This window comes from Mauremys mutica, chromosome 11 (assembly GCF_020497125.1).
Source record: "Mauremys mutica isolate MM-2020 ecotype Southern chromosome 11, ASM2049712v1, whole genome shotgun sequence".
Taxonomy (NCBI): Eukaryota; Metazoa; Chordata; order Testudines; family Geoemydidae; genus Mauremys; species Mauremys mutica.
Window position 1 is genome coordinate 65,340,804 of NC_059082.1, and position 24,994 is coordinate 65,365,797.

Sequence of the window (24,994 nt, forward strand, 5' to 3'; positions counted from 1 at the left end):
GGCACCTTAGAGACTAACAAACAAGCTTATGTTCAAATAAATTGGTTAGTCTCTAAGGTGCCACAAGTACTCCTTGTTCTTATAATTACTTGAGTTACAATTTGAGCAGGACACAACAGGTAACACTGCTACCATCATGAACAATGCTATGGGATCCTTAATAATGACAAATGGCAAAAAAATCAGTGAAAAGCCATAAATTGTGTCCTTTTAGCTTGTTATATGGATGATACATAGCATTTTTGGTCGTTATTTATTTCATCTGTCTTGGTTTGGTTGACATGTATCAGTGAGATTGAAGGTTGAAAGTTCATCAGTTGTTTGAAACTGAAATGCTTTTAGCTAAGTGCCAGGGTAAAATGAGTAGCTCTCTGCCTCAGAAGGTCAATACCAGAATTATTCATCTTTCTTCTGTTAGCAAAGTCAGGCTTCACCAAACGATTATCAACTCCCCTCTGTTTCTTCTCCATAGTTATCAAATCAGCCATCCATTCTCTTAGAAATGCAGTTAGAGTGAAACATCACTGTTTACATGTTGCTGCCTGGAGTGTACCTTAATTCATGCTTTGTAAATTACATTGTTGTATTTGATTCCTGGAAAGCACTTTTCAGAATGTACAGCTTCCTCCGAAGTGCTACTGATGGGCACTAAAATCCATATGCATTTCACTCCTGTGCTTAAGTAACTTTATTGGTTGTTTGTGAAACTCCAAATTTATGTCAGAATTTGATCAAAGCGCTTCAAGAATTAGAACTTTTTAGCTGTCTGGCATCGGCTTTCATGAGTGTGTTTATTCTTCACAGTCTTCAGGTACCACACAGTTAAATACCCAAACATGATATACTCTAATTGTAGAGAGCAAAGGTCTTAGACCCTGCTAGCACCACATATTACATCCACTCCTGAACAATCTTTGAACATTTCAAACAAATGTGAGACATATTATTTCAATTTGGCTTTGTTCTGCTTTTCCTAGTCCAGTTGAATACACACATTTAATTTATTTTCTCTCAAACATTCTCCAGGATGCACTGTGCAAAAGGTGCTCCTTTTTGTGCATCTGACGACAGACTGTTGTTTTTTTTTAAAACCTTGCTTTTATACAGGATGAAAGGCAATCTCTGTGATATCATATCATATTATACTATCATTAAAATAAAAATACACACTTTGGGACTTCTTATTGCATTTTAAGAGAAACATTTAGATGGCATTAATGGTAACTCCATTAATGCCAGCTTTTTCAGTATCAGAAGAAAAATATTAAATAGTTCTAATCTGGGATTGAGGAGGGATAAGAAGATGAGACATCAGCATGACTAGTGATTTTCAGTGCCTCGATTTTTTGGTGCCCAGTTAGAGACATTTTGAGTGCCCATCCTCTGAAAAATGGGCCCTTCAAGTATCTTAGGGTGGGCACCAAAATCATGAGTCACCTTTGGAAATCCTGGCCAGACGGTTGCTGCTATTTTATTTTATTTTATTTTATTTTATTGACAATGCTCAAAAGTGTGCTAGGTGCTTTGCAGAACAAACCAAAAGGCATGTTCCCAGCCTAAGTAGGTTACAATCTAACTTTAGAATTGATGTAAACAGTGAGAGTGAAAAATAATAGAGAGCATGGTTGAGGAAGGACTGTGGATATGGCAATAAGATCACATGGTTACTCAGTTATGGCTTGTATACATCATGATGATACCATTAAAGCTAATTGTTTTGTATTATTGTTCCTTTCTTTTTTTTCGATTTTATTTATGCAGTGCCAAAGCCCTCACACTGCTCAGTTTTTACTCAGGCCTTACTCAAGCAGGCCATTGGAAATTTTGCCTGAATAAAGACTGAGGAAAAACTGAGCAAAAATTTTAGAATTTGTCCTGCAGGGAGAACTAGTATTGGTGAAATTCATCCTTGTGGAGAGTGCCAACACAAGTGGAATCAAATCCAAACCATGGGAAGGTTGTGTATTCAGGTTCAAAAAGTTTGTGCAATTTAAATTCAGCCAGAACATTCTGCTTTTTCATTACAAAAATTATAATATGTGAATGATGAGAGCACACTGACTGGTGTGTGTGTTGGGGGGCAGTTCTCAAGTCCCTGTTTGATTTCTATTCACAATGACATATGTTCTTCCTTCACTTTAGTCCACATATCCATCTGCTTTTGCACAAGCCTTCAGTTCTAATCCCCAAAATACAGGCAGAGTGTGTAATTCACTGATCGGTTAATGAATCAGGTTCCCCAATCCTTCCTTTGCTTGGGAGTACATTTGCTTAATAGATTTTACTCATTGAAATGTATAAGGATTTATTGTGCAAGACTCTGAATTGCCTTTTGGACCTGCACTGATAGGACAGGATCTTTGGCTATCAGGATAGATAAGAGGTATTCAGTAGTCCTAATGCAGCTGCAGGAGAACCCAGATGTGTTTAGAACTAGAATTTATACTTCTTTCTGACTCTTTCTCAGGAAAAAGAGAAAAATAAATTATATGTTACCTTCTTTAAACCCCAATGGTGTTTTCTGTCCTCCTCTGCCTTAGGTCCTTCCTTGCCACTCTCCCTTTCAGCTTCCTGAGTAGTTTATCCTCTTGCCTGGTCTGTTTTCTGGTCACATCTGTTTGCAACCATACACTTGAATATAGCAGATGGTTAGAAGAGGAAACCACTAAGCAGTGTGAGTAGTATAAGGGGAAGTGGGAAAACACAGGAGGGTGGAAATAGAAAGGAGAAATAATTATCTAATAATATGGCTTGTGCAGAATCCAAAGGGAATGCTGTAATTCAGTGAAGTCTTGCAAGAAGAAACAGATGTTATAGAGAGGAAAGCTGTGAATAAAAAAGGGTAACAGGGGAACTAAGAGGGAGGCTCTGAGAGGCTTATAGGAGTTGAAGATGGATTTTAAGCAGCCAGGGGAGCTGAGAGGGAATAGCTGACAATAGGAGAGGGGAACTAAGGGTATGTCTATATTGCAAAAAAACAGCAGCAGCACTGAGTCTCAGAGCCTGGGTCAACCAACTTAGGCACTCCCTTGCTGGGTTTCAGAGCCCGAGCTCCAGCCCATGTAGGAATGATGAGACCTGAGGCAGGAACATGTACACTGCTATTTTTAGCCCCAGAGCATGAGCCCTGGGTGCCAAGTCAGTTAACCTAGGCTCAGTGACTTGCTGCTGTGGGTTGTTTTTGTTTTTTGCAGTGTTGATGTACCCTGAGAGGAGATTGGAACAGATGAGAAAAACAAAAGAGAGAAATGGGGTAGCTGAAAAAGTAGCTCAGAGAGAATTGTAGAATTGGAGAAACACAAATGGGGTAATAGCCAGAGAGTTCAGAAAGAGGATTGGAGTGGCAGGGAGTATCTGAAAAGTGTTCAGGGAAGTTGAGAGCAGACCAAGTGATCAGAGCTAACAAGCAATGAAGCTAGAGAATTGCAGGAGGAGGATTGGGAAAAACAGTGGAGCTGTATAAAAGAATTGCAATGGCTCAGAAAAATCCTTTGCAAACACTCTAGCCATGTCTTATTTTAGAGATTCATTGTTGACTGTTAGAACTCTTCCCTTGGCTCACTGCAAGCTTGCTACGTTTTTCTCCTGCAGTCTTCTGTTTGCTATATTTATTCCTGTTGCTCTAACTTTTGCTGCATTACTTTCATATGAGATTCTAGTTTTATGTCTTGTTTATGAGATGTCGGGCTTTACATACTAATTTAATAAATGTGATTATCCATTCCAAACATATAGGAGAGTATCTGTTTACCATTAATTTCTTTAAAAAAAGTTATGTTGTGTTAGTTGTTCCCTGTAAAAAATCTGTTCCCTTTTACTTGTATGGGTCTTTCCTTTCCATGGGTTTTACATTACCTGGCTTTTGTTCATCTATATATATTATAGGTAGGGCTGGGTAGCTCGGCCTTATATTGAGGTTGCCCAGCATTTCCCATTAAAATACCCTGTTTTCAGTTGCTTAGAACTTTGCCATCTTTAACCTTTCAAGCTAAACTTTTCCATCCTGGGTGTCTGCCTCAGGCTTAATTATGTTTGGAAAATATCAGCCATAACAGTCCAGCCATGTCCAAGAGACTAGGGAAAATCTTTTTTTTTTCTTTTTTTCAATATTAAAACCATTCTGGTGACCTTTTCTTTGGAAAGCTGTAGTGTCCCCATGCTTTGGAGAACAAACTTGAAATTTGGCAGTGGAATGGCCTTTGTGTCAGGGATGTGCCTTTGCCATCTCCATGAATATCCCCACAATTTTGGCCAATGTTCAGTCTTTGAAAAATTGCAGTTCACACATGCTCGGTAGACTTGCTAGAGCATAACAGCTAAAATCTTAGATTCCATCCTCACTAAGCATGTGTCATCCCCTCACAGGTTTTAGTCCTGATCATACTGCACATGCAGCATCTCTACAGAATGACTGAGGATGCTTCATCGTTTCACAGCTCCTACATGTGACTGGACATGTGCCACCCACACAAAGCAACTGAGCCTACTCCCTCCAGCCCAGGACTACATGGGAGAAGACAGACTTTCCCTGGGCCAGGTTGGTGTTAGACACTAGGGCTGAGAGCAGGGAGCCTGTCTCTTTTGTGCCATCAATGATCCCCCTGCTGTTGCTATAGCAGTGTGGAGGAGGAAGCCATCTGATTCAAATGCAGAGGTGAAAAGAGTCAGACCTAGCCATTTGGGGAGGAGGGGCAGATTAGGTTAAGGAGTCTGGCGGTGGAGACTGGGCCTTGAGGCTGGCAGAGGAATGGAGACTGGGACTGGGACGCAGACACTGGGACTGTCTGGGCAAGGAGACTAGGTCTGGCAGCAAGGGCAAGAAATGTGTCTGCGTAGGAGAGAAAGAGCCAGTGGGTGGGGGGAGGGATCGTGATTGGATGAAAAGCTATAAGGGGTGGGGGAACTGGAACTGTCAGAGCAAAGAGAGTGGAACTGATAACCAGTGGGGTGGAGGAAAGAAGACAGAGGAAAGGAAGACAGATCTGACAAGGAGCAGGGACTGAGTGGGGAAAAAGTACCAGGACAATAAGCCTGGGTAGGAAGATGAGATTGGAAGAGAAGCCAAGGGTGGGAGACTGGGACTGGGAGCCAGTGAGTGAGGGTGGGATGACTGGAGGCTGTGGAGAGGACTGGGAATAGCCAAGCAAGGAGACTGGAAGTATGAGGGAGTAGGCTAGACTGGGATGGGGAATTTCAAGGTGTGAAACTAGGACTTACTGGGTAAGGAGCCTGGAGTAGAATCAGAAGCCTGAGGAGTGGAGACTGGAACTGAGTAGGTGAGGAGAATGGGACTGGGGTGAGGATGCAGTGAAGGGGGGTGGGAGTTAGAGACTGGATGGAGTCAGGGACGATGGGGTCAGGCTTGAGGGGGCGGGGAAGGCAGAAGAGTCTTTGCCCACTAGGTAACACTTCCCACTAGGCCCGGGAAAGGTACTCAAATCCCTGAGTCTCACCATTCCTCTCCTGTCACCAAATATCTGTGAAATCTACTGGCAAAGTGTCTCATTTCCCTGTAGCACATGTCCACGTAGAGGTTAAAAACCTCTACTGGTATGAGTTACTCCAGTAACTCAAGTGGCAGAGGTCTGTGCAGTGGACCTAAATGTTCCACTCCCAATGACAAACCATTTGGGTGTCAATATGATGCTGCATGATCAGTTTGGAAATTACGCAATAAATTACGTTAAAAGAACATTAATATTGCAAAGTCAAGCATTCAACAAGGAAAATTCAAGAATTAAAGTTGCCGGTGCTCCCCTCTGTGTTTGCATTATGATACAGTCTTTAATTACATGATCATTTGTTATTTTTTTCCATTCTGCTCTGGGGTTGAATCAGGGTTGTTTACTGAATGAGGCTGTTGTGTGTAAGATCCCTGATTCCTTTGCTGCAGAAAATGGAAGGTGTTTTTCTGAATAAGGCAGGGGATTGCAGGAAGAGAGAGGAGAGTCTTATAGTTAAGGCAAATTAATGCCACCCTGGAGAACTGGATTCTATCTTTCCTTCTACCACAGGGTTCCTGGGCAATTTTTAAGGAAATCACTTAAACAAAACTTTTCACATGTGTTTTGTGTTTAAAATGTGTTTTGATGCGAGTGAGTTTGAGAATCACACTGAAGAAAGTGAATTATAATTTCACTTTACACATTCATTTAGACAGAATCACCTGCCTAAGTGCTTACTAGAGAGAAGCTGAGTGTTGGACCATTTTCATTCCTTGTATAACTCCAGTGAATTTAATGGACTGAATTAGCCCAGTGTTTTACCTCTGACAAACTCAACAACATAGCCCCAATTAGCCATATATGATATATTCATGCTCTCTGCTGGACTAGCACATTATCTCCAGAAGCATTTCACCAGAAGGTAATTCCATGAATGGCAATAATTCAGTGAAGCCTTTGTGAGGTTGTCACTAGGACTGTGTGACTCAGAAACCATGCACAACTTGCCTAGCTGTATATTTTGCTGGGAACTCAAAGCCCCAGCCTTTATTTGACAAGAATATCTGAAATCTTGGGTCAATTGTCAAGATTTCACCATTTTCAAAATACCCATCAGTTACCCACTTCCTACCGACAGGCTTCACTATTGCCCAGCAACTTTGTCTTTTGCAGGATTCATCTTGCAACCCACCTTTCCAATGCTGCTGCCTGGCAGAAGAGGGTCAACAGGTCCTCTCTCAGCTCCCCAGGGATGCGCTGTTAACCACTCCACATGTCTTTTATGTTTACAAGGGTCACCTAGTTGGTCTATCTGTTCTTCCAATAATTGCAGGGTCTTTGATTGAATCACCATTGATTATTTTCTCTGTTACTTTATTTCATACAGTGATCAAAAGGGCAAAGCCTAGTTTTTTAAAATTGTTAGGTAAAGTGATTAAATTAAGGCTGCACAGAGAGACATTAACTGTTTAGTCAGTGCCTGTGTGAGTGAAGTAAACTGTTTCAAATTTGGTTGCATCTCTCATGCTGAGCCCTGGGACTTTTGACTGAGGTGCATATGTGTCTTGACTTGTTATGGTAGTTTGTTTATCACTGCTGGATCTGTGACTTCCCTTGTGCAATGGCATTAACTATGTATTTGTGATAATGCGTTAAAATTTGAAGATAGATTTATTGAAGTGGGTGACCCCTTTGGATCCTTCACTGAATGTCTCATTAAGTACATAGGACAGAGGATTTTCCATACTGAATCAGATTACTGTCCATCAAGATTAGCATCCTGCTGTGACAGTAGCCAGGGTTGCTTCAGAAGAAGGCTAGAGGAAAACTAACAGGTAAAGTTGTGCAGTGTGGTGGTGGTGGGGCAATTCTTCCCTTCTCCCTTATGCCATAAAATTTGAGATTAGATTGCCCTGATTTTAGCATAAATAATTGGAAATGTCATTATTATTGTCAATGTCATTCAGCGTTCTTTAAAAGGACCTTTTTGCTTTAACAGTACACTGGCTGCAGAATTTTCCTCACGGTAGTTAATTCTATAACCTCCCGAGGCCATGAATACCATAGATTCTATGGAGAAACATTCCCTCTTAGCTGCTGCAACTATACCTGAAAATGAGATACACCTCAACTATACCTGAAGATTCTCCATTGAGAGAACCCCTCCTCTTTTGCTATAGGATGGCATCTCTTCCTGTCATGACTATTCTTTTTTAAATCATGCATTCATGTGGGCTGAAACAATGCAGGGAAGAGACATTTTATACATACCAATGTCATCCACAACCTTTGAGTTAAAACTAGATTGTAAAACACAGCTGCAAGTCCAGTAACAAGTTTTTGGTTTTTTTTTAAAAGCATATAATAGTGACTCTTAATGACTATATTCAACATCGAGCAATGAAATGTGAACCACATAGCATCCAGCAGGCACAAAAGATCCCAGCATGCAAAGGTTTCAGGCTGACTGAAGAAAACAGCTTCTTTCAAAGTACATAGGAGCAAATCCTTAGATACCCAAGTGCCTAGTCCTCAAAGCAGATTCCTCATCTGCTAGCTGTAGTTGAGAGAGTAATAGAAATTGGTACCCCATGGATATTGTCACTCATTACTCATTTAGCTGGTTCTGACTTCATTTAACACAGTAACTTTCCATTCTTGTAAAGGTGCAACTCTAATTCCTGGACAACAAAGAGAACATACATTTAATGTAATTAATAGGGATGGCCTAATTCATTTTGCCTAATTTAAAACCTACTTGAATTCTAATGTTACTGGTTTCATATTCTTCTTAGGAGATATGGTGGAAAAGGATCAGAGAGGGGCAAAAAAATTAATCAAAGAGTAAAGTAGAAAATGGAGCAGAGATCAAGCAGAGTGAATAATAAATATATTGAAATGGGACAAAAGGGAGTCTGAGAAGAAATATAATTGAAATTAAGCACAGTAAGTCAGATCCTCAGCTGGTGTAACTGCTGTTCAGTGGAGCTGATTTACACTAGCTAGGGATCTTGCCCTGTATATGCAATTTGTGTGAATGTATATGTATATATGTGCTCTACACACCCCATGTACAAGCTATTTGCTTGTGCCAAGCAGGCTTCTGACGGTACTGATGGGTTTTTTTATATTCCTAATGATGCCACAAGCTTCCCTTTCACTAGAAAGACATTTTAAATTTTGTTGTTGACAGAGTTGAATCACATATGAAAAAAAATGAATTTAAATTAAAAGGAAAAAGGGTGTGGAAAGACAAAGCTCTGAACTTCATGACATGTGCCTATATGTCATAAACAGTATATGTATATGCCATAAACAGTATATGTATATGTACACCAACAAGCAATCCTAACTGTTTAAAAATTCCTCTTGTCATTCAGAAAAGGAGTGTCTGTTTTACATAAACTCAGTGTTAACTGAACTTAACTGAACAGGAAATCCTTTTAAGATACTGAGAAATGTTAAAGGGTCGGGACTCCAAATATGATCAGATTTTTGGAATAAGCAGAGCTCTTGGGAATATTTGTGGAAGACTCCCCTGATTATAAACAGCTATTCAGCTTTCCCAAAGTTTGGTATAGTAACAGGGGCTTTGTGCATAACATTTTAAACTTTATGTTCTAATGCTTTACTGGGTGTATTAGACAGGCAAACAGGTAGGCTGGGTATACCCAAATGCTATCATTATGTCTGTTGGCAGGAACAGCAGCAGGAAGTACTCCCAGAGTGTTAGGCAGGATCAGGAACTGCCACAATTATCCAAACCTAACTTATCTTGAACCTGAAGTGGGACATGAGTTTGATTCAGATAACAGGATTTGGATAAGTGAGGTCTGGCCAATCTAGGCTATATTGCATGCTCATTTTCCTGAAGGGGATTGCTGTAGTACTTTAAATAGTGAGATGTTTTCTTAAAGGTTCTGATTTTTTTGTGATGCCCCATATTATGCAAATAGAACTGAAATGCTCCCCTGCCTTGTCTGGTTGCCATGGAAAAATAAGTATCCACACATCCTCAGTGGAATGCAAGAAAGTAACTGAACAAACAGAGATGCACAGTGCTGACAAAAGCTCATTTTCCAAGTAGGTAAAAGGGAATGGATAGTAATTGTTCACTGTTGCTAGCTGCTGCCTTAAAGCTAGGGCAAGGCCAGAGGCATTGAAAACAAATTGCAACAATAGTCCTCCAAGAATAGAGCAGCTCCCATGGAGTTTGGGACCTGGTGTAAACCATATTGATTTCATGCTACCGTCTTACAAGTTTTTAATTAAAGACACTAACACTCTGCTGAAGAATGGCCACACAATGGTGGCTAGGCCTCCTAGTAGCTTTCAACATCAACACATTTTGAATTTCAGAACAAAGCTTCTACATTCTTTATCGTATTTGGAATAAGTTAATGTCCCTCCCGACTATGCATGTGTGAAGCAAATGAGAAGAAAGCAAAAGCTGGTGCTCGAGGCTCTGTCAACTGCCATTTATGAGCTGTTACAAAACAAAGTGTTTTATTGTTAAATATCTGATAGTCACTGTGGAGAACATGAAAAATTTCTGTATTTTATAAAAATGGTGTGACTCAGTTTACACTCTCTCTCTACCTTCTTGGTCTCAAGGAGTTAATTTCTTTCCAGAGATGCAACTTGTCCTATGGAGACAGGGAGGGGCACCTTATTGTCTGCCTCTGAATGGGACAATTGTTAAAGACTATCAATAACTGAACAGGTCTGGCCATAAATAGCAGAACAATGTGGTAGCTGCAGTTTGGCTAAGACCAGTTCTCCCCGACCTTGTCTGCAGGAGGAGTAGGGTTCAAAGGAATGGAAAATCCCCAAAGAGGGAACAAAGAAAGCAAGGTGTTAATGCTAGCTTTTAAAAATTCAGAGGCTAAAGAGCGAAAGGCGCACAAAGGGGCATGCTTTCTGAGGGAGAGGGAACCTTTTCATGGGAAGACCAGCTGAAGTTCAAGGAAGCTGGGCAGATGATGAGGAAAGAGGCAGGGAACAGCATACATGTGATTCTTATTTGCCTAGATCTTTATATATCTTGTGCCATCTAAAGAAAAGTGTTTAGTTAAGAAATCTCTATGCAAAGTTAGTGTCTATTTGCTTCAACTATAATGCATCCCTGAAGGGTTAAACTGTAAACGGGAGTGCCCACTAGAGTGGAGCTCTAGGGAGGATGTGCTTAAGCAACTGGTGACTCTAGGGGTAGGGGAGGAAGGTTTAACCCTGGTTTTAGGACCTAGGGCAGCTGGACCGCAGTGTCCCACTTCTGATGAAAAGGGGTACTAGATAGACATTTTATGCCCAGGGAGTGAACCTAGAGACCAAAGGAGGAAACAGTGCCTGGAACCTGCCAAGAGTCAGGGGGATCTTAAAGCACCTGCACCCAGCACATGGATCCAAAGACATCAGCTGGTGAATGAACAGCAAGAGGAGCTCAAACAGGGTGTGACAGTGACAAAAACCATTGTCAAGTATCAGAGGGGTAGCCGTGTTAGTCTGGTTCTGTAAAAGCAGCAAAGAATCCTGTGGCACCTTATAGACTAACAGACGTTTTGCAGCATGAGCTTTCGTGGGTGAATACCCACTTCTTCGGATGCAAGTGGTGGAAGTTGCATTCACCCACGAAAGCTCATGCTGCAAAACGTCTGTTAGTCTATAAAAAAACATTGTTTACATCAAAGAAATTAAATAAGTAGAAATGTGTAAATTATGGGATAATCCTGAATTGTATTGCATGGGTTTGATGGTGGGGAAAATAATGTAATGGAGCCTCCATTCCCCAATCCATGTAGAAACATGGTGGGATACCCCCCAAAAGCTTTTTTGAGGATTTTTTGGTTAACACACTTTTTTGGCACTCCATGGTTTGAAGGGGGTTTGAATACTTCCTCAGGCCTACAGCCTTTCTGAAATTTTACTGTTCTCAGAAGTACATGCTGTGTGTGTGTATGTGTGTGTGATGCCGTTTATTTTTACAGCAGCAAAATACATCACCTGGCTGTCTTGAGACATCCTGCCCTGTGCCAACTGGATAGCTCAGGGACTTTCTGTGAGGATAGCATTGTCTCTTCCGATGTCACAGAGGTGCACTGGTGGTTCACTACTGTTATATCCTTGGGGGCAGCCGGTTTAGGAAGAAATCACTTGAGGCCAGACAGCAGACAGCTAACAAAACTACCATTTTATTTACAGACACAGAGCTCACCCAACCGGCCGAAACCAGCTGGGCTATCCCCTAATAATCTAACTCAGTTGCCATAGGAACAAAAACCATGACAACCAAATATACAACATATTCCTCCCCCCCTAATAAGAACATCCCCTAAATAAAACACACACTAGACTAGAGAAGGAGGGTAGACTGCCTCCATTCCCAGCTAAACCCTGGGGATTATTTTGCCCCATAACCGTCGGTTCGCCCTAGCTAAAGATCCAGCCGATGAGGAGGCCTTCTGTCTCTAGGTGGATTACGGTGAACTTCTGGTGTTGTTGCACCCAAAAGTACCATGGGCTCTGGGTCCGCAGCACGAACAGGTGAGGAGGTGGTATCAGCTCGTGCTGGGCAAAGTGGTATCTCAGCCGCCGGCAGTAATGGAGGAGAACAGTCAGAAACAGGTGATTTGTGATTCGGTGTCTCACCAGAAGTGGTGAAGTCAGACCACTCAACTGCAGATGTGTCCTGAGGACTGGCATGACCTGGCAACAGCTGATCTACATGTCGCGGCCAGGTAAGATTCTCTGCAGTGCGGACTGTGTAGGAAACAGGTCCTGTTTGAGTGATGATTGTGGCAGGGACCCATTTAGCTCTGGAAGTATAATTCCGAGCCAAAACTGGCTGTCCCGGGCTAAAGGTTCGCTCTTTTGCTCTGGGTGCCCGTCTGATAACTTGATTTTGCTGCTGATGTTGCACAATTTGTCGGGGTTCAGAAGGTTTCAGCAGATCAAAGCAAGTGTGCAGCTGTCGTCCCATCATTAGAAAGGGCGGAGATGCCTTGGTCGTAGCATGAGGTGTGTTTCTGTAGGAAAGTAAGAAGGTATCCAGACGCTTTTGAATGGAGTGTTGTCCCCTTGCTGATTTCAAAGCATGTTTCATTGTCTGCACAAATCTTTCAGCTAATCCGTTGGTGGGTGGATGATATGGTGCTGACGTGATGTGGTGTATCCCATTTGCCTTCATAAAATTTTGAAACTCCTGAGAGACGAACTGCGGTCCGTTGTCGCTCACAAGTTGTTCTGGCAGACCAAAAGGACTAAAGAGTCCTCGTAGTTTTTGGATAGTACTCTCTGCAGTAGTGGACTGCATTATAGAGACTTCTGGCCATTTAGAATGGGCATCTACTGCCACCAAGAACATGCTTCCTTCAACGGGGCCAGCAAAGTCAATGTGAATACGTTGCCACGGGTTTTCAGGCCAGTCCCATGGGTGTAGGGGTGCCCACGGGGGTGCATTCCTCACACCCTGACATGACATACAAGCTCTTCAATAGCACTGTCCAATCCAGGCCACCAAAAATAGCTTTGTGCAATTTCCTTCATGCGCACTATTCTACAGTGACCGGAATGTAGCTGTTCTAACATCTGTGATCTCAGTGAATGACACGTCTCCCCCACAACAAACAACCAGATTGGACCGATAACTCCGTCCTCCTGGACATGTAGGTAACAAGGTCGGGTGAGACTGGAGAGGTTTGTCGAGATTTTCCATGCATCACCAGGTCCATAACTTGGGACAATACTGGGTCAACGCGAGTTGCCTTCTTTATCTGAGTAGCAGTGATGGGTGTATTCTCTACCTGTTCAAAGTAGAAGATTTCCTTTTGGGCACTATCTTGATGTTTGACCGGCAAAGGCAACCTTGAGAGGCCATCTGCATTGCCGTGCAGAGTGGATTTCCGATATTTGATTTCATATGTGTGTGCTGAAAGTAACAATGCCCAACGTTGCATACGACTAGCAGCTAATGGGGAATGCCTGTGTAGGGTCCAAAAATTGACGTCAGAGGTCGATGGTCTGTGAGAAGAGTAAACTTTCGCCCAAACGGGTACTGATGAAACTTCCGAATTCCAAAAACAATTCCTAATGCCTCACGTTCGATTTGGGCGTAGTTAGTTTCTGCTTTGCTTAGAGTGCGTGAAGCAAAAGCAATAGGTCTCTCTTCTCCCGAAGGCATAATGTGTGACACGACTGCTCCCACTCCATAAGGGGAGACATCGCAGGCCAATTGTAGAGGTAAGGATGGATCAAAGTGTGTTAGAACTTCAGAATTTAGCAATGCATCCTTAGCTTTGTTAAATGCAACATCACAGGCTTCAGTCCACTTCCAGGCCTTGTTCTGCCCAAGGAGCTCATGAAGTGGTTTTAGCAGTGTGGCTAACTGTGAGATGAACTTTCCATAATAGTACAGTAGTCCTAGAAACGAGAACAGCTGGCTTACATTTCGAGGTGGGGGAGCCTCCACAATAGCTTTAACTTTTGCAGGGGCCTTATGAAGACCTGCAGAATCAATGATGTGTCCCAAATATTCAAGAGAGGGCTGGAAGAATTCACACTTGTCTTTGCAAACTCATAGGCCATACTCTTCCAGTCTTTGTAGGGTAGCCTCTAAATTCTTTAAGTGATCCTCTTCATTTCTTCCAGTGACCAGGATATCATCCAGATAGCACTGAACTCCTGAAAAGCCACACAAGATCTGGTCCATAGCCCTCTGGAACAGGGCGGGAGCAGACGTTATTCTGAAGGGTAGGCGACAGTATTGATAAAGCCCCTTATGAGTTACAATAGTCAACAGCTCTTGGGACTTTTCATCGACGTGCATCTGTAAATATGCTTGACTCAGATCAATCTTACTGAACTTTTGTCCCCCAGCCAGGCCTGCGAAGAGGTCATCGATGCGGGAAAGTGGGTATTGCTCTGCACACAACACTGGGTTGACAGTGACTTTAAAATCACCACAAATCCGGAGAGAGCCATCTTTCTTCACTATTGGAACGATAGGAGTGGCCCATGAGCTATGGGTAACTGGTATTAGGACTCCATTGGTGACCAGGCACTCCAGGTCCACTTCAACTTTCGGCCTGATGGCATATGGCACAGTTCGGGCTTTCAGATATTTTGGTGGACTGTCAAGTTTAATGTTCAATGTCACAGTGATTCCCTTCATACTTCCCAAATCATCTCCAAAAACAGCAGCATGTTTCCTTAGTATAGGGGTTAGACTGGTTTCTTCTTTAGTCATCCGGTGCACTTCTGCCCAGTTCAGTTGAATCTTCCCAAGCCAGGACCTACCCATTAAGGCTGGGTAGTTACCTCTCACCACAAACAGTGGCAATTTAGCAGCCTGTCCATTGAGCTCCACCTTAACATCAATAGTGCCCAACATGGGCACAGCTTCTCCCGTATACGTCTTCAGCCTTAAGCGGAAGATTCTGTAGCTTTTCTTTATACACAGTCTCGGAGACCAGCGAGACGGCTGCACCGGTGTCCAGTTCCATGCGTATCGGTTTGCCATCCAACAACGGGGTTACCCAGTATTCATGTGAGCCCATTGCCAAAGACAAAACATGCAGTGGCACTTCCTCTTGCAATGAGGTGTCACTTTGATCATCCTGGGTCTGCTCTAGGGTATGCAGGGTTCCTATTTTTGTCGGCCAGACCACAGGCCTCTTTTTCTTTTGTTTACAGGCACACTCAATGTGTCCCCTTTTGCCACAGTGTCGACACACCAGGTCCTTACACCAGCATTCTGATGCCTGGTGACCCGGCTTACCACAGCGGTAACATTCTTGACTCTGCACAGTTTTGTGGGTTGGTTCTTGTGACACTTTTTGCACCCTAGGGGATGCACCGATGTATTGCGCCTCCCTTGTAGCTAGTTCCATGGAGAGAGCAATATTAACAGCCTTCTGTAAGGTAAGCTGAGCCTCTGTCAGTAGGCGCTTCTGTATAGCTTCACTGTAGAGGCCACACACTAACCTGTCACACAGGGCATCATTTAACATCTCCTTAAATTCACAGTGTTCTGCTAGCTTTTTTAAAATTGCTACAAATTGTACAACTGTTTCATCTTCCTTTTGGTCTCTTTTGTGGAACCTATATCTTTCAGCAATTACCAGTGGTTTTGGGGAAAAATGGGACCCCAGGATTTCCACAATGTCACTGTAAGATTTAGTCACTGGTTTAACAGGGTGTAGTAAGCTGCGTAGCGGGGGTAGGTTTTAGCCCCTACAACACTTAAGAATATTGGCACCTTCTTCGCTTCTGTAATGTCATTTGCAATAACAAAAAGCTCAAAATGCTCAGTATACACATGCCACTGCTCTATATTTTCATCAAAAGGTTCCAGTGGCCTGGTCAGAGTAGCCATGATTTTTAGTTTCACTTTCACAGTCAGTGCAAACAAACAGCTTTTTTGTTTGTTTGTTCTTTACCTTGACTTCTACTTCCTTCTGTTACTGGAGCAGCACCGGAATCCCATCCTCGTCGCCACTTGTTATATCCTTGGGGGCAGCCGGTTTAGGAAGAAATCACTTGAGGCCAGACAGCAGACAGCTAACAAAACTACCATTTTATTTACAGACACAGAGCTCACCCAACCGGCCGAAACCGGCTGGGCTATCCCCTAATAATCTAACTCAGTTGCCATAGGAACAAAAACCATGACAACCAAATACACAACAACTACTCTGTGTCAACAACTTTTGCCAGGCCTGACAGACTCCCTACACCTCACCCACTGTTGTCATGATATATACCCAAAAGGTGGCATGTAGTAAATCCTTGGAAAACTAAAAACTCACTAATCATTAATATTCTTGCAGGTTGTATGTATGAGGGGTGTATGTTCTTAAAATGTGTTTGGCAGGCAATGCATAAGCACAGTCTGCCTTAGATAAAAGAATGTGTATTTGCTTGTCTGACCAGCCTGGCTGTCAGAGACAGTGAAAGTACATTTACATAAAAAGTAAAGAAAACCATCAAACTAGCGAGTGGGGGAGATAGCCTCATATCTTTCACGCTGGGGAGGAAACTGCAAAAATTAACATGTCATCAGCTCCCTGGCGGACACAGAAAGCTGAACCCCCACGTGGGCTTCCTGCCTTCTGAAGCAAGGTTATTGAACTTTGGAAGATATAAGTAAGGACAGAAAGCCATTTTGGCATCCATCTCTTGAGGGAACAAAGAAACCAGCACTTTGATTCTGTAAGCATGGAGCTTGCTGGAACAGCCACTCACTGGAGAAGTTGCTGTAAGTAGGGAAACCATCTTGAACCTATGAACTTTTGTTTAATAAACTTGTTTTACTTTTACCATGATCAATTCAGTGCTTTGATTAAAAGACAGTGTTTGTTAACCCCGGTTAAGGTAATAAGTTGCTGAGTACTGTTTCTTTAAGGAACAAGTGAACGTAATGACTTCAGTAAGTTTTCAGGGAGAGGGTTGGATAGTACATGGCAGATGATTTTGGGGAGGCAAGTTTCAATTCCTTATTAGGTACTTTGAATGATATGATGAAATTATACGTTGCTGGTGTGTTAGCATTTTTTGGTCTTTCCTGGGTTATGACTTCTGTTCTCAGGGCCGCCCAGGGGGGCAAGTGGGGCAATTTGCCCCAGGCCCTGCAGGGGCCCCCATGAGAGTTTTTCAGGGCCCCGGAGTGGGGTCCTTCACTCGCTCTGGGGGCCCCGGAAAACTCTCGTAGGGCCCGGGCCCCCGAAGCTTCCTCTGCTCTGGGTCTTCGGCGGCGGGGGGTCCTTCTGCCCTGGGGTGGAAGGACCCCCCGCTGCTGAATTACCGCTGAAGCGGGACCCGCCGCCAAAGTGCCGGGTCTTCAGCGGTAATTGGGCGGGGGGGCGCCCCCCGCTGCAGGTCTTCGGGGCACTTTGGCGGTGAGTCCCGGAGCAGAAGGACCCCCCGCTGCCGAATTACCGCTGAAGCGGGGGCCCCCCGCCGCCAAAGACCCCAGGCCCCCTGAATCCTCTGGGCGTCCCTGTCTGTTCTATGATGGATACTTCTTGTCTTTTCTCTCCTTTATCTACCACAGCATTGCTTCTCTTTTGTCCTTATGTTGTATTGCCAGATATCATTTAGTTGATAAATTTAAATTCCCTTTCAGTATACCCCGTTCAGCTGTTCCACAACTACATAAAGCATAATTTCAGCTAACTTCCTCTGCTGCTATGAATGCCAATATGAAAGCAAAATTACAGATGAGACCCAACAACTGAGTAATAGAAACAAAAATGGTTTCTCAATACTTGTGAAATGTCTTTTGATTTCCCCTCCCCCCAATGTGCTCCTCTTGCCCTTTACTTACTGTGGTAGTTGATTAGTACTGGTTGCAATAAATACTGACACTGGGCACAGCATTATATAAGATATTAAAAAGAAAAAAAATGTGCCCTGAGGAACTGCCATAATAGTAAGAAACCATCTGAAACTGAGTGGTACAGCAAGTTAAATCCTTCCCTCTCCTGACTGTGACACCCTCATTCCAGTGTCACTAAGTGAAAAATGATTTTGCTCTATAAAGGCAGATTTTCGGTGAAAGCAAAAGTTGCAAAAGATGATAATGTAAAACTAGCAAAAAATGTTTTACCTTAATGTAAAACCAGCCAAAAAGCCAAATTGACTGATTTTGTTTTGCTGTTCAGTTCCCTAGGCCCTAGGTGACCGTAGCCTTAGCCTCTTCCACATTAAATGTACAAAGAAATAAGCTAGCTTTTAACAAAGTACTTCACCTGACAGGAAAAGCTACCATTGCCTCTCTGTAAGTTAAAGATGTGTTGCTTCCTTCATGCTTACACCCTATAGCATTCCAAATGTATATGGGAACATAATCCTCAGAACTCTCTTATAATATTTAAATCCTCACTAGCACCGAGGCAGATAGACCTAGCTAGCTTCTAGGGATCCAATATCATAGGCTGAGGTCCGCAATTAATTACTTTTGATCCCGTTACTGACATGTTTTTTGTTTATTTATAACTAGTAAAGGCTGGTAGGCAGAGAGAAAAATACGTTTCAGAGGCTTTGGTTGACAACCTTAAGCATTAAACTTGTGCGTGTGGCTGATAGAACAGAGCAGCAAGGGATCTAGATTTTTTTCTTCCTTTTTCTTGCTAACAAATACTGTGGTGGTAGAGTCCACATACAATTTTCCAAGAATGGCATAGAAATGTAGCTGTGTGGCTTTAAGGCAAAGTGTGTGGCTAAATTCTCATGAAAGTTTTTGAAAAATATAACTGTAAATGACTGATGATGATATTGAGAAACTTGTTAAGGACTGATCAAAAAAGATGCAATTCATCCCATATGCAGACAAGAGCTATGCATACTGAAGTTTTGCTAAGGTCTCAGAACACAGAACTTAAGTGGGACTTCACTGGTGCATAGACCTTTTGCTGTTTGTTTGAATCAGAGTGAATTTTACCCGTTATGAAAATAAATATTTCCAGTTCTATTCCCTGGTATTTATAGACGCATATTGTTTGTTGTTTGCATATATTTAGATAATGATCGTCTATTCATGAGAATTCTTGTGATTCCTGAAATTTTCATGAATTTGTACTAGAAATGTATTATTTGCTATTTGCCAATCATCATCCTTGTCTTTAAAAAGTTTCTAATTAGGGACCTGGAAGAAAACTGTGTCTTACGTAATCTGTTTCTAAACAAGAATATCAAATGCCAAATATAAGCATCGATATTTAGGAATAATCCAGTGTAATTGGATTATTATGTTGCTTGTGTCATTTATGAATGCAAGTATATTTGAAAATAAAGGGAGTAATTTGTAAGCAATCAGTGATGCCAGCCCCACCCTTAGTTCACTTAATTTCCTACAAACACTATTTTATGAGTTCTAAACCCAATAAACTGTAAAGTTAATCGTGTTTTGGCTACTTCACCTCAATTGCATTAGTCAGTAACTATTACTAAGACAACAGTGACAGTGCAATATGTTATTTTTAATAAGACAAGGCAATACAAGACAAGAGGATATGTTATTTAAAAGTACAACATGGGTAGGTCAAGAGAAAGTGGTGATTGTCATGTACTGAGGGAGAAGATGAATATGTAATACATCTTTAATATTAGGATAGTTCTTCCAATTATTTTGGTACAGAGAAAAATTGGAAGTTAATATTGAAAAAATCAAGATGATATCACAATGCTCTGTATTGTTCATGTACAAATACTGAAGTAAATAACTTCCCTATTTGCTTGTGTGTACAATTCAGCCCAGCTCAGTTCATTAGGGTGTCAGGAGACTGAGCAGGCGCTGGTGCAGGGCCCTATTCATGATATCTTGTTGGAAAATGTAACTAAATGTACAGATGTTGCAAACAATTAACTGGCAATCAGTGTTGCAGAGTAATCAATGAGTAGGACTTCTGTAAGGCAAGATCCATGAGTAAAGTTATAAACAGGTAAACTGATATTTCTATAGTAATCCCACCCCATGAAGGACTCAGTCCTCCTTCTACTGGAAGCAATGGCAAAGGAGGTGCTGGAGTACCACATCATCACATATTTGCTCAATCTGGACCTGAAATACATGTACAAAAAATATCTCCTGTGTGGTGGCATGGAAACAAAGTGTGCTTCATATCTTTTAAAATTTTGTTTTTTAAAAGACAAACCTATTGGAAAAAGCTTTTTTTTGTAATGTTCTCTGCTGTAGCAGCAGGACCTGTGAACTTCTTGTCGAGCAGTATTTCAGAACTGGAAATATCATTTCATGAATATTCATATTTTCTTAATATAGATTTAATTAAAGTTTTTTGGGGGTCAACCTTGTGACTTTGAGGATGGTACAGCAGTCAAAGGGTTAATTAAATATATGCTTGGGCAGCCTGAGGCTTATGATCTGGCAACAAAGTGAGAGACAGGGAGGCAGTTTCTTTAAATTAAATGTTATGGCTGTAGTATACAATTTCCATTTACAAATTAGGTTAGGAAGCAGGAGTTGATCGTGTGTATCTTTGAAATGAAGTGTAGAAATCCTTATGACAAATCTCACAATCTCTAAGGAAGTTTTAATAAGAACAAACTCACTCACTGAGAGACCTATTTAGACCTTCTGCCCAGGCCTAGAAGCAGCCTGGTATGAAAACACATCAAACAGTGTTGTTTTTTAAATCAGTCACTTTAGCAGCATAGTTAAATAGCCCGGTCTGCCACAACTTCTGATTCTCAAGCAGCCCTGTTTGCCAACCGGCCAATATAACCATGTGGGTTTTTTATGAGGCATTCCTCATTCTGAACAAAGATATAAATGATCCATATGCAGATAAGTATTCTCATGTATTTAAAGGTGCTATATAACTATTAGCCAAATAAGATATTTTAAATTAATTTAAAATACTTAGGTTTAATTTTCCCCTCCAGCTGTATTTCCAAGTTAGAAATTAGTAAAAGCCTTAAATGCCTACAGTTAATGTATTGCTTATCTTTGACCTTCCATGGTGTTTCCCCATAGCAAACAGAAGACAAGAGGTATCCAATGCCCACTTGCCATCCCAGCTGAGGGTTCTCATATGCTAGGAGAAATTCCCAGCTGGCCTTATTTTGGTTTCTTTGCACAGCCAGAGTAACATAAATGCAGAAGAATAGAGGAGAGAAGCTGGCCCAGTAAATCAATAATAACAATTTTACAGTTAAAAAAAACAACCCACCACCGACCCACCCTGGAAAAACCTAGGAAAAATGTAACAAAAGCAAGGTATTCATTTTGCTGTTCAATATGTTGCTCAGTGTAGAAATTAATAACCTCTGAATCATTGTATATTATAACAGACATGATAATCCTTAGTTCAGATTTAGAATGAGACTCAGTTTATCGGCCCAATAGTTTTTGACTTGCCTTACTGCAGTACTATTGAAACATTTTCCTGGTGGCAAAATAAAATAAAATAAAAATCAAATAACAATGGTGTAATCATTGTTGCATGCAAGCTAATTATCGGTGGCAGAATATAGATCCAAGGAAGCTTTCGAACTGCAAGTTGTTAAAATCAGTTTTGATACAATTATGCTAGGAAGTGTTCTTTTTTGGTACAATATATTTTCCACGCATATGCACATTCATAAAATTTGGATGCAGCATGTATGTGTAACAAACGCACACACACACGCATATATATACACTGCAATAGGAGTTGGGTATTAATTCCATGAGGCTTCTTTGAAAATCCCAACCTAGATATTTACATACCCTGAGCACATAGGGATATATATATGTGCTCAGGGTATGTAAATATCTAGGTTGGGATTTTCGAAGAAGCCTCATAGAATTAATACCCAACTCCTATTGAAATTCAGTGTGAGCTGGATGGCTAAATCCTTCAGGCTTCTTTGAAAATCCCAGTTTTAGGGCTTAATCCTAAATATTCCATGTGTGGAACTTCCAGTGAAGTCAGTGGCAGTGTGTCATAGCTGTAGTATTGGGTTCACAATGTCAAAGCAACAGTGTAATTTTAGTCACATTAGAGAGGGAAAAACAGGAACTCTGTACAGAACAAACTGGATGGGGCATCAGGTGTACTTGACAATATCAAAAGCTGAAATGTTGTTCTTCTGGGCCCCAGAGCTGAATTAAAACAATCTGAGGCCACAGCCCAAATCACATTTGGAATTGGCTCAAGCTAAATTAGAAAAAGGCACTCTTATTCCAAAACATAAGTGTCCACATGGGGATTTATACTGAAACAGTGATTCTGGAATAATTATTTTGGAATAGCTATTTAGGTAAATTTCCAAGTATAAAGACAAGCCCTTAAAAAATTAAAAGTTGCTCAATGAAGGTTTTGATGTCATGGAATAAGAGGGTAGGTCCTCCCATGGATCCGGTTAAAAGAGGGACACCCCCGCCCCAAAGGATCTATACTGGGACTAGTGCTATTCAATATATTCATAAATGATCTGGAAAGGGGGTAAACAGTGAGGTGGCAACGTTTGCAGATGATACAAAATTACTCAAGATAATTAAGTCCACAGCTGACTGCATAGATTTACAGAGGGATCTCACAAAACTGGATGACTGGGCAACACAATGGCAGATTAAATTCAGTATTGATAATGCAAAGTAATGCACACTGGAAAATATAATCCTAACTATACATACAAAATAATGGGGTCTAAATTATCTGTTACCACTCAAGAAAGAGATCTTGGAGACATCATAGATAGTTCTCCAAAAACATCTGCTCAATGTGCAGTGGCTGTCAAAAAACAGAATGTTAAGAACCATTAGGAAAGGGAGAGATTAATAAAACAGAAAATATCATAATGCCTCTATATAAATCGATTGTATGCCCACATATTGAATACTGCATGCAATCATGTTTGCCCCACTGCAAAAAGATAGATTTGGAAAAAGCACAGAGAAGGTCAACAAAAATGACTAGGAGTATGAACCAACTTGCATATGAGGAGAGGTTAAAAAGACTGGGACTGTTCAGCTAAGAAAAGAGATAACTAAGTGGGGTTCTGATCATCGGTCTTTCAGGAATGTATTTTCAAAATGATGGCCCAAATTCGTCCAAGGAATAAATATGGCTTGGTGTCTGGAAGACATTGTGATCCTGACAGTATTTGCACTTTTACCTTACACTACTTTTAAAAAAACATACTCCTAGCATTTATTGTTAAAATGATTATTTAATTAAGTAAATGTGCTGTGTCCAATCCTGGGAGTTGTGCTTGGAGCTGTTGGAGCAGCTGCAGGAGTGCTTTATATACAACATTGTTCTTGGGTCTTGTAGGACCAATAAAATTTGTGGTGTTGTGCACTGCAAATGGCTTCTTGTGTGTAGCTCCTAACATGCAGCTCTTAACAAAATGCTCAGGTACCATCATGGTTGTAGTCTAGGCATGCTGAACAACTACCAGGACACATGGCTGTGATAAATTTTTATGCCCTGCTTTGCCTCTTCTGTAGTGACCTTCTGACCTTATAGAATTAGGTCTGGAGCGTTTGAGTATCCAGAATATTCCATGCCTTTTCACCTCCCCTGTTCAGGGTGTTCACTAGTGGGAACTGATTCTGATATCAGTAGTTGCCTTCTTCTGAAGCTGGGAATCTCTGCCTCAAATGGCCTTGCTTGCCAGTTTTGAATGGCACTTAATTTCCCCCAGAAAACAATAAAGCCCATCAAGTGCACTGTGCCTACACTACCACACACTCTTCATTCCAGCACTGATGATAATTATCTGCCTGAGGCTTGAAAAAGCCTTGAATTCTAAAGTAGAGCGTATAACATTTGTAAACAACAGTTAGCAAGAAAAAAGGTAAAATTGTATGTGTCATTCTGTTTTCTATCATACACAATTTGCAGTTCAAAGGGAATATATTTAAATGAACTCCCCTGCAGCGACTGTTTACAGTAGCCTTCAAAGAATGATGAAAGGTTTTAAATAATGTAGAATATTACATGACTTATTTTTAAAAACACATGCACTGAATGTTTTAGAGTGAAATGGCTGGGTGTTTCAGGTTAGATGGATTGCAGACAGCTGCTGTGCTTACTGAATCTTACAGTTGGAGGGGAATATATGTATGTAGGCAAAAGACTAAGAAAATTTAAGGATTATTAAAAGCACTTTTTATCCTATATCAATAACTAAAAGCAGGATTTGGCTATCCCAAAGCATAATCTTGATATGGCAGGAGACTGCTTTTTCTACTTAGGATCCATGAATGGAACTTCCCTTGAAGATTTTCTTGGTTACATTCTCTGTTTTGTCTGGTGTTGTTTTGCTGTATGTATTTTGGAAGAGGATGTTGTGCTTTTGTTTTTTGCTCTGGTAATTTACTTGGGTTGATTGCGCTAATGTTTATAAATTTGTTTGAGTTATTATTGATCCCCACAGGTTACCTTGACAAAAAAGTCAAATTATTATGGATTTTAGGATGCAAGTAGATAGAAAATGCCATACCTGCTCATACCAGCGCTCTGCTTGCCCAGTATCCTGTCTATGACAATGATCAGGAAAAGATGCTGTAGGGAGGTGCAAAATAAAATAAAATATTACACCCCACCCCACACTCATTGTGGGGGATTATGGCATAATCTCGCCCTCTATTTGGCATTGGTGAGGCCTAATCTGGAGTACCGTGTCCAGTTTTGGACCCCACACTACAAGAAGGATGTAGAAAAATTGGAAAAAGTCCAGCGGAGGGCAACAAAAATGATTAGGGGGCTGGAGCACATGACTTATGAGGAGAGGCTGAGGGAACTGGGATTGTTTAGTCTGCAGAAGAGAAGAATGAGGGGGGATTTGATAGCTGCTTTCAACTACCTGAAAGGAGTTCCAAAGAGGATGGATCTAGACTGTTCTCAGTGGTAGCAGATGACGGAACAAGGAGTAACGGTCTCTAGTTGCAGTGGGAGATGTTTAGACTGGATATTAGGAAAAACTTTTTCACTAGGAGAGTGGTGAAGCCCTGGAATGGGTTACCTAGGGGGGCGGTGGAATCTCCTTCCTTAGAGGTTTTTAAGGTCAGGCTTGACAAAGCCCTGGCTGGGATGATTTAGTTGGGG

The 24,994-nt window shown here is 41.4% G+C and overlaps 1 long non-coding RNA gene across 3 annotated transcripts in view; it reads left to right on the forward strand.

Annotated features, from left to right (window-relative positions):
* Positions 1-24,994, forward strand: part of LOC123344392 — a 120,516-nt gene that overhangs the window by 65,924 nt on the left and 29,598 nt on the right. For 2 of the 3 annotated variants that reach the window (XR_006572538.1, XR_006572539.1), the window contains one exon: positions 4,366-4,537. The exons of the other annotated variant lie outside the window; for it this stretch is intronic. This is a non-coding gene — a long non-coding RNA (uncharacterized LOC123344392). The remainder of the gene's footprint in view (positions 1-4,365; positions 4,538-24,994) is intronic. 3 annotated transcript variants of the gene reach the window in all.